The following is a 10,383-nucleotide window of genomic DNA, read 5'->3' as shown; positions in this document are numbered from 1 at the left end:
GGGCTCATGTTTTCAGCCTTTTTCTCCTGTGGTGTGAAGGCCACTGGTGTTTTTCTGTACATGAAAGTTACTGAGAAACATTCTTCTTCATAAGGCAACTCCTATTCTCTGGGCCCAGACCCGAAGGAAGGCAATTGAAGAGATGTATTGGTAGAAAAAGGGAAGAAGACCAATGGTGTTAATTAAACAAGCTCCTTTGCCTCTCTGGGTCCCAGTTTCCTTGTGGACAAATGAGAGGTGATAGTGATTGCAGTCCTACCTCCCTTGATGCTTTGCTGGGAAGAGTAAGAGATGAATAAGCTTGTACTTAGCACCGTGCCCGGAACATGCAAAGTCCTCAATGAACAGTCTTCTGGGAGGCTGGTTCCCCAGGTCCTTCCTCTTTGCCACAGAGTTTCTGTGCAATTTTTCACTCTCCTTGGAGGCCAACATTTCTTGCTATGGTCATCCTGAGGATCCTGCTCTGTGACCTCATAGCCTTCATGATAAAGGTAATGACAACTGATGTTTATTGAAACCTACTCTGTGCCAGGTGCTATCTACATGATGTATATGAATGAACTCACTGAATTCTTGCATTTATGCAATGAGATAGAAGTGTTACTATTTCCAATTTACATATGAAGAAACTGAGGCACGGGAATGCTTTATTTTGCTGTCCAGCTACTGAAACCAAGGAAGCAAGCCACTGGCCCCAGGGTTCACATCCAGGGCCACCCCTTTAGTGACACAGCATTAGCTGTGGAGTCTTTGGTAGACCTTATCAGAAAAAAAATCTAACAACTGTTTGTAACACGTTTTTTGGGGGAAAGTGTGTTTTGAGCTCCAAAAGCCAGCATATCTGTGAACTTTTGGCTAGATATTCCTTTGTGGAGTCTGGGTGGGCTCCTGGCCCTTGCTGGGGCCGAGCTGTGTGACAAGGCAGCGATGTCATTCCCACATTCACATAGAGCTGGGGCTGACATGCTCCTCTTCCACACGTCCGGGGTGTCATTCCTCCAAGTCAGTGGGTCTGGCAGGCTTCCAGCACTTATTTTATGGGTTTGGACAATCCACCTGGACCGGCCTAGTTTCCAGTGGCTTCCTACGCTCGACTCTCTGGAGAGAACTGTGCTGTTTCAAGGGCTGGCTCCCAATGTGGGAGGTCCAATTCATGGGATGGATGTTTGGGGTATCAAATATTTTAACTATTACTTGTCCCTTGCACAAAAGCATTTTCCAAGCTCTTTTTACATATTAGGAGCTGGGAAATGGAAAAACAATTTGAATTTTTTCTGTCCCTTCTTAATATAAGGGAAGCACTTAATGACCGCTTACAAGGAATTCTTTATTGCCGATGACTGTAACAGCAGTTATGTATTTCATGAGTCTGTCTGTGTCCAGGACAGTGGGCCCAGGTCTTTCTATACGTTCTTACCAATCTCTCAGCTGAGGAAACAAAAGCACAGAAAAGTGAAATCGTAGGTAAAACTAGATAAAACCCAGTTCTGTCTAGTGCCAAAGCTTGATTTCCTAACCACCAGTCCCTCCTGCCCTGTGGTCCTCTGCAGGGGTAAAGGGGGTGCTGTGGGCTGATCCAAACAACAGGGCAATTTGTAAAATCCCTGATTGTTTCTGGAATCCATCACTGATGGGATTTGTTTGTTTTACTCAAGCCAATATTGAAATTAACTTGTACTCTGAGAGTTCACTGCAGCTCCGGGTGCAGGGCGATAACAGCGCAACCCCAGGAGCCTGGGAATCAAGGGAACACATCGGACTGAGGTTAAACATTAGCCTCAGAGAACCAACCAACTGGTGGCGGTAGCAATGGGTGACCAGGGCTGGCTCTGGGCCCGAGTCTTTTGGTAAGTTATAAAAAGATAAATTTCAATCTGCTATGCGGTGTTATTAAGCTCAGACACTTCTAATTTGGATTTCACAGTGACTGAGTTGAAGCTTTCCTGTGTTTACTTAGCAAAACAATTTCCTTAAAGATCTGACAAATGAAGAACATAAACAAGGGCCCGGGCTGTTAAAGGTAAACTGGTTGGGTGAGTCTGGGTGCCTTAGACACGTTTCTTTCCTGACTACACTACATAGCAGGTTCCTGTTTTGTTCCTGGTTTATTGGAGTGGCCCCCGTACTTTCCCCAGGTTAGGGGATATGATTCCCTTTCTAGGCCGCCTTCTGTTCACCGAGGTTTCATCCTTTTCTGAAAAATTCTGGGATTAAGATGAAATCAGATTGTGAGCGGTCTTTCTTCTGATTTAATGGAGTTTGACTGGCGTCCAAAGTCTTTCCTCTCCGCACCCACAGTACTGGCACCATGGGCAGCGTCTGGTGCCTGGTGGGCAGGGGGGCTTGCACACGCCTGCCGTGCATCTGAGGCAGTGAGGGAATGGCTGTGAAGGAAGGAAAGCCTCATCGCAATAGAAGAGGGCTGGTTCCCTGCTCAGGGCTGCTTCTTGTTTTCTTTTCCTTTTTTTAAACATGGCCGTTTCTAGAAAAGTCAAGCTGTCCTGAATTCATACAATTTCAGAGCTGGAAGGAAGGTTAGCTGTAGCCAATTTCCATCTTTTTAGACATTCCTCGGGAACATCTATTTCCTTGAAAACACAACCCAAAGAAAATGCAAAGAAAGTCAGATGAAGGTCTGTCTTCCAGACCAGAGATTGTTTTCAGCGGCGTGGCCATGTGCCTGCTCCCACAGCCTCTCTCCCCGATCCTGTTCTTATCTACTGGCCTACAGAAAAATATGCAAGGCTGCCTCTCTAGCTCCGAAAAGGCGAGGATGTGATGCTGCTCACCACACATTCTTTTTGGGCTTTTCAAAATACTTAGCTAGATCAAAGGACGCATGTATATGTAGGCCATGTGGACGTGTTCACATTGCTAAGATCACGAGTTTAACGGACACTGACTACTACTCAGCTGGGTCCCCTGGTAACACACTGTCGTTTGAACATCCCAATTCATTCACTCATTCAAGAAACATGTACTGGATGACTGTCAGATGCCAACCGTTGATGGTACAGCAATAACTGAGGCACAGACCTTGTCCTGCAAGAGTTCAAAGCAGAGCAGCTGAGGCAGACCGACTTACCTCTACCCAAGCGGTGGCCACCTTGGCGGTTCCCTAGCGATGGCAATGGGTTGTGCTGATTCGCAGCTTCCTCTGTTTGCTTGTCAACCAGGGCATTCCTCTCCCAAGGCTAGCTGAGTGGGCGTGTTGGGAGAATGAATGACCAGGGCCTCATTGGCACCGTGTTCTGATCAAGAAGGCTGGTTGGTCTGAGCTGTCATGTGACTTGTGATGACAGCAGAGGCTACACATCAAGGTGATTTGCAATGTTCTATACATAGATGGAGAACCAAACCTCCCCTAATCTTTGACAGTTGATCCCACACTGAGGATGCTGAGTGGGTGGTAGGCGTTACAGTGCCACGTTGGAGGAGAATTTGAGCCTTGTGAGACCAAATTCAATATAAAGCCAGTGATTTATGCATTATTTTTTAAGAATAGAATATAGAGTAAGTGAATTCACTTCTGCTTCTACAGATTCACCACTCACCACAAAAGGTTTCAGTTCAAGAAAGTAAAGCTCCAAATATCATAACTTTCTACCTCCAGGTCTCAGCTTTGTTTATAGATTCAGGTTTCCTTGAGGTTAACACACATTTCCATAAAAAAAATTTAAAACAAGCTCATGTTAACATTTTACTCGCGTATAATTTTCATTTCTCCCTATTCAATGGGTGCTCCATTATAATAACTAGACCACACTTAAAAAAAAGATTTTATTTGTCTATTTTTAGTAGTAATTATTTTTATTTATACTTATTAAAATACTTATTAAAAATAGAAGGAAGGGAGGAAGAGAGAGGGAGAGAAACATTAATGTGTGGTTGCCTCTCATGTGTTCCCTATTGGAGACCTGGCCTGCAACCCAGGCACGTGTCCTGACTGGGAATTGAACTGGCGACTCCTTGGTTCACAGCCTGCACTCAATCCACTGAGCTACACTAGCCAGGGCAGACCACGCTTTTTATTTTTAATATTTTCTGCAAAAAAAGGGCACAAAATCCCAGGGTCCTTTCTTAGGCTTAGTCCTGACAGCTCCCTCAGCACAGCTGTCTTTTCCACGACTGGCTCTCTTCTACATGCGTGGCAACTAGGAAAAAAGAGAGGAGAGAAATAGATTGTCTTTATTGTCAGAGAGAATTACTTATTAGAGACAAGCACAAAAGATCTCTGAAAACATGAAGAGATCTCATATGTGTATTGTAAAATTTCAGCAGTTGAGGCATAAATAGTAAAACACAGATCAATAGAGCAGAAAAGGTAGCCCCAGAGCTGATCTCAGAACGTACAAGGGGACTTGACAAAGGAACTTTACCATCACTACAGGGGTTAATTTATTTAGTGCATTGTTGATCAGTGCTGGTGGGAAAATAGACTACCTGGGAGAAGTCTCAAATTGTATCTGCTTGCACCATCAAAGGGGAGTACATGTCAAAATGGATTCCAGATAGACTAGGGGGAAATGTAAAAATGAAACCACAAAAAATTCAAAAGAAAATATAAGGGATCTCAGAGTAGAAAAGACAAAAAACACAAAACGCTGTGATTTAAAAAAATCAGTGGAAGAAATTAAAAAGGGAAAGATCAATAAATCGAATTATATAAAATACAAAATATTTTTGGCCAAAATATGCAAAATTAAAACATTTTTAAAAGCAGTAGTAAAATATATTAAGAGCTTTAAAAATATATGATAAATGCTTTGTATCAATAAAAATGAGCAAAAGATCATCCATAGGAGTACACATTAATAAAAATACATGTAAAAAATGACAAACACACAAGTGACAAAAATGATTATTTAGATGTGATTTCATTTTTTATCAAGTTAGTAAAGATTAAAAATAATAGTTAACTCTAGGGTACATCTACAGAAAAACAATCTCTTTCACATACACCTGATGAATGTGTTAATTGGTAAAATCCTTTTTAAAAAATCAATTTGTCAGTACATATTAAGAGTACTAAAAATGCTCATACCGTTTGCTCTAATCATTTCCTATCTCAAAGTGACTGAAGAGGCACAGACTGATTTATATAGACTGGGATGTTCACTGTAACACTATTTATAACAATGAAAATCGGAGGCAACTTAAATGTCCAACAGAGAACAATTATTAATAACATTATGATACACCAATGAAATGAAATATTATGCAGCTAGTGAATATTGTGTTTTCTTTTTTTGTAAAGAAAAATTAAGAGAAATTAACACACCCTCTTAGTTTAGTTTGTTTTTAAATACTTCTAAGGTTTAAAAGTGTTTGAAGTTTGTAATTCCTAGCAAGAAAACATTTTCTGAATGAACAGCATCCATTGGGTGATTTTAGCTGCTTTACCTTCAGCAAGGGCTTCATTTGTCAGAAGGGCATCGTGCCTGACTCCAAATTTGGCTGACAATTTACTGGTGAGATTCATGACCTTTGGGTTGCTCTGATATTTTCACATTTTTCCAGGGTCCGGGCCACCTTCTGGAAGGCTGCTATAACTTCTGGATCTTGCATGGCTGCGACAACCTCTGGATCACCAAGAATTTCACTGAGCTCAGGCAATCCTGCCATTCCCGCAGGCCCATCCCATTCTAGGCACGCTCCCAGGAAAGCCTCCTGGAAACCAGACAAGTTCAGCCTCTGATTGTCTTCTGGCTTCTCCCTCCCTCTGGGTTCTCTCAGGTTCTTCCTGAGCCTGCTTAGCCCTATCCATTCTTCCTTTGATCACTCGCTGCTCACATTTCTGCTCCTACTTTCTCTGACTTCTGCACTTTTCTGGGCCTTTGGTTGAACTTCCTTCAGCATTGCAGTAGCCTCTTTATCATGATCCAGTTTAAATGCAATGGCAAGGTCATGGGCTGCTTTTTCATGGCCCAGAAATCTGTGTGCTTTCCCTCGCCACTTGTCAGGCCACACTAAGTCAGGATTTATTTCAGCAGCTCTGTCACAGTCTCAGATGGCAGGATTTGGCTTCTAGAATTTGATGAAGACACTGGCTGTCTTGTCATACAGAATGGCCAAGTAGGGATTCAGCTCCATGGCGTCTGTGAGCAAGTCAGGGGCTTTCTGCAGTTCAGCACCATTTAGGGCATCCATGGCAGCTGCTTTTTTATCGTTTACCCGATCCGTCATCTCCTCAGCTATGTGTACAGTTTTGTCTCCCATTTCCTGAGGGGCACCAGTGTCTGATTTAAGTACACCTTCACAGTCAGTTTCTAGATGGCTTTCCTCCCACGATGGTTTCTCTGTTATACTTTCCTCCACCTTCCTACTATCTCTTTTTCTCTTCTTTGATATTTTCTTTGGATTCAGTTTTAGGAGTAGCAGGTGCTGTTTTACCCCCACCCCCACCCCCACTCATGCTCTCCACCCACTCCCTTGGACAGCACATTTCCTCTCCGTGCAGAGCATTCGGATCCTGATGACACCGTTTCATGGCCTGAAACTCACTCACTTTGCAGGGGTCTGGGGTCTGGCAGCAGAGGGCCTGGCTGAGGCTTAATTCCAGCCCGGGCACGAGGAAGAGGGAACATCGTGTTTTCAAAAAATATTCCTTGACATGGGGAAAGTCTAGTAATATGAATAGTAAAAATGGATACACTTGCCATTTAAACAATTATCTTTAGAAATAAAACAGGAAGAAAATATGCCAATATGTTAACAGTGGTTGTAGCTGGTTGATGACTTTTACAGCTTTTAGATTTTGCTGTCTGTTCGGCAAAAGCCTCCAAAGTCTAAATTCAGGATTGATTCTGAAGAAATGACACGTAGCCTTATTCAAATTCGTAAGAGCTTTAATAAGAAAAACGCGCACACACAGGCAAGGCAGCTGCCTCCAGTGGTGGCAGGGCAGGAAGAATCCACACCCCTCCCAGCACAGGGTCCCCCTTTGAAGGGGGCTGATAGCTAGAGGTTAATAGCAAAACCAGAGGGCAGGTAGTTGTGTTCTGAAAGAACAATATATCACTAAGTTAAAAGGTAATACTACCTTTTACTACATTAACCTCCTCCCTGGGGGAAGGACATGTGACTTTGGGTGGCATTCCGGTCTCAGAAGTAGTCAGACACATGTGAGGTTACAGAGAGTTAAACAGCCATGGAGAGTCCAACCTCTCCCCAACGCCCTTGTGGCGGGAGCCACGTTGCATCTCGCTGAGTTCCCTACACCGTCTTCCAGATCTTCTAGACTAAACTTGTCTTGTATAATGCAGAGGAGTGGGCTGGCCAAAAAATTAGTTTGGTCTTACAGTAAAAATAAAAGACATATTTTTCACTTTCACCAATAACTTTATTAAATAACATATTCACCATTTTGTTCCACTACCTTTTGCCATCTTTCAGGCAACTTCGTAATTCCATCTTGCCAAAACTTTTTATCTTTGTGAGCAAAGAAGTATTCCAGGTGCCTTTTGCAGTCCTCCAGGGAATTGAAATTTTTTCCATTAAGAGAACTGTGTAAAGACCAAAATAAATGGAAATTTGAAGGTGCAGTGTCTGGTGAACACGGTGGATGAATCAGAACTTCCTAGTCAAGCTGTTAACAGTTTTTGCCTGGGCATCAGAGAAACATGTGGTCTCACATTATGCTGATGGAAGGCTATGCATTTTCTGTTGACTAATTCCAGACACTTTTTGTTGGAGTGCTGCTTTCACTTGGTCTAACTGGGAGCAGTACTTGTTGGAGTTAATCATTTAGTTTTTGGGAAGGAGCTCATTATAGGCCCTCCCTTCCGACCCTAGTATGTACACACCACCACCTTCTTCGGATGAAGCCTGGCCTTTGGTGCGGTTGGTGGTGGTTCATTCCACTTGCCCCATGGTCTCTTCTCTTCCACATTATTGTAAAGTATCTACTTTTCATCACCTGTCACAATTTGTTCCAAAAATGAAATGTCTTCATTACATTTAAGTAAAGAATCACATGCAGAAATACGGTCAAGAAGGTTTTTTTCACTAACTTACAGAAACCCAAACATCAAAGTGATTAATATAACCAAGCTGGTGCAAATAATTTTCAATGCTTCATTTGGATATTTTGCATATGTCAGCTATTGCCACATGGTATAATATTGCTGGTTCTCAATCAATGTCTCTGTTTGATCACTATCAACTTCAGCTGGTCCACCCGACCATGGGGCATCGTCCAGTGAGAAATGTCCAGCGCGAAACTTCACAAACCACTTTCGACACATTTGATCAGTCATAGCACCTTCTCCATACACTGCATAAATTTATTTTTGCATTTCAGTTACTTTTTTTACCTTTCATGATACAATAAAGCATAATATACTGAAAATGTTGTGTATTTTCTTCCATCTTTAATATTAAAATGGCTGCATAAAAATTCACCAATTTTGATGTTTTTAAAAAATGCATACTGATATGACAGCCGTCACCATACAATCTAACAAAATTGTTTCGAGTGAGGTTAAAGACAACTAAGTGCCACAAGAGCCATCACGCAGAAAAAAATGTACTTCCTTTCTGGACAACCCAATGCAAGTAAGAATGAAATGGAACTAAGTTACAATGCTTATTTTCAGGAAGCTGAAGAGCACTGCCGACATGCATTTTTATTGTATTTTTTGCTCTCTATCACTGAGCCAGACAATCCAAATACCTTTAACTAGAATTCAATCAAGTTCCTTCCTGATGGGGTTCCCTGCTTACCTCCCTTTTTATCTCTCTTTGCTCTCACTCCTCCCCTGGCCCTCCAGACTCACCCCGCCTGGTCCCCCAGTCCCTTCCGCCACCCGAACCCCCCTCAGTGCTGCTCCTGCACCTCCAGGGCTCCTGCGGTCCCCTCTGCTCCCGAAGCAGTTTGCCTGTTTCTGAAATGAGGCCACAGGCACCCACAGAGTGTCTGCCGTGTGCCGAGTGGTACGGTCCTGGGTATACAGGAGGTAGTCTTAATGCTCAGTAGATGCTCAGTACGTGTTGATGATTACCTCCTTTCTAATCTGACTAGGGCAGTACAGTTTACCACTCTCTGAAAAACATTTTTGTTGGCATGTCTCCCTTCTACCCCCACCCCCCCCCCAGAATAAAGCCATTTAGAGACCAATGGACAATCAGTGAGCCAATGGGCATCCCGATGGAATGGAGATCAAGCTGTGGATCTCAGACCTCTGCCCCCTGCCCCCCACATTGTTTTGGTGCTGTTCCTAGATCTCTGTGATGGTTAGAAGTTGCTTTCTATACTAACTCCCTGTAGAGGCTTAGACCTTCCTCTCCTTTTAACCTGGCAGAAGAGAGGGGATGGTAAAGCACAAAGACCTCTTTTCCACTACCTTTTAAAATTAATGAATTCACCCTTCATTTCAGTTACCAGGTTTCTAGGGAGGGTGGGGCCTGTCTCACAGGGCCAGTGCCCAGCTATGTTTGTCCTGGAAGTCAGGGCTGGAATGAGGAGGCCTGGCGGTGGGAACTGGTGGCCACCAGGTGTAGACAAGAGGTCACAGACTCAGTTGCCTCTCGGGCTGGGCAGGTAGGACACACAGGCACTGGGTTGGGGGTGAAGCCAGAGGCTGGGCTGGGGGTCTGAGGGGGATTGACTGTGGAAGGTCATGACAGACAAGCTTCGAGACCTTGGAGGAGTCCTGGCAATTTTATGGTTACAATTTTGATTTTTTTCAAGAGATCACCCCAAGTTACATAAGCTTCAGGCCCCACAAAAACCTGGCTGCACGTCTGGTGGGGCGCTGGTGACTGCAGTGCCCTGTCTCAGCAAGCAGGACTATTAAGCTCCAAGTGCTGACAGCTCATCAGGAGCATTGCTACAGCTTCTGATTTTGAAGAGCAGCAAGGAATCCAGATGTTTGCATGAAATCTCCTCCATTTTAAATGCTGGCAACTTAATAATAATAACTGGATGAAACAAATCTTATCCATAGGCTCAGCTGAGGGCTACAGGGCTGCCAGACTGTAATTTCTGGTTATTTGTGCTTGCAGAAATTACAAGCATCTGCCCTCCTTATCTTCTACACATAAAGAACAGCAAACCAGTGAGATTTGCTCTTTTCCATGGCTGCAGTCAACAGCCAGACATTCTCTAAGTGTCCACCACTGGCCACAGGGCAGGGAGCTAACCAGGGACGAAGGTGAATGGACAGTGATGGAGCAGCAATGTCACCTTGTGAACACCTGAGGACAGTGAAGGTGGATATTATTCTTCCCAGGCACAGACTAGTTTGGGGGAGGTGGCTATTTTGTGCCCCCCAGTAGGGCTGCAGCCAATGATTATAGGAAAGATTTATGTAACTGCTTGAAGGGACAGCAGTAACCTCGAAGCCATCCTGAAGCCATGCAATCCACCATTTCACACCTGAG

At 43.6% G+C, this 10,383-nt stretch overlaps 1 pseudogene; it reads right to left on the bottom strand.

Moving 5' to 3' along the window:
- Positions 1–1,687: 1,687 nt before the first annotated feature.
- LOC119000794 (hsc70-interacting protein-like) lies at positions 1,688–7,097 on the bottom strand (annotated as a pseudogene).
- Between the last annotated feature and the right edge of the window lie 3,286 nt (positions 7,098–10,383).

The sequence above is a fragment of the Sturnira hondurensis genome, unplaced genomic scaffold (assembly GCF_014824575.4).
Source record: "Sturnira hondurensis isolate 20B ecotype Veracruz unplaced genomic scaffold, ASM1482457v3 Scaffold0016284, whole genome shotgun sequence".
NCBI classification, from domain to species: domain Eukaryota; kingdom Metazoa; phylum Chordata; class Mammalia; order Chiroptera; family Phyllostomidae; genus Sturnira; species Sturnira hondurensis.
Note: the sequence above shows the minus strand (reverse complement) of the source record. Positions and strands in the feature narration are given on the sequence as shown.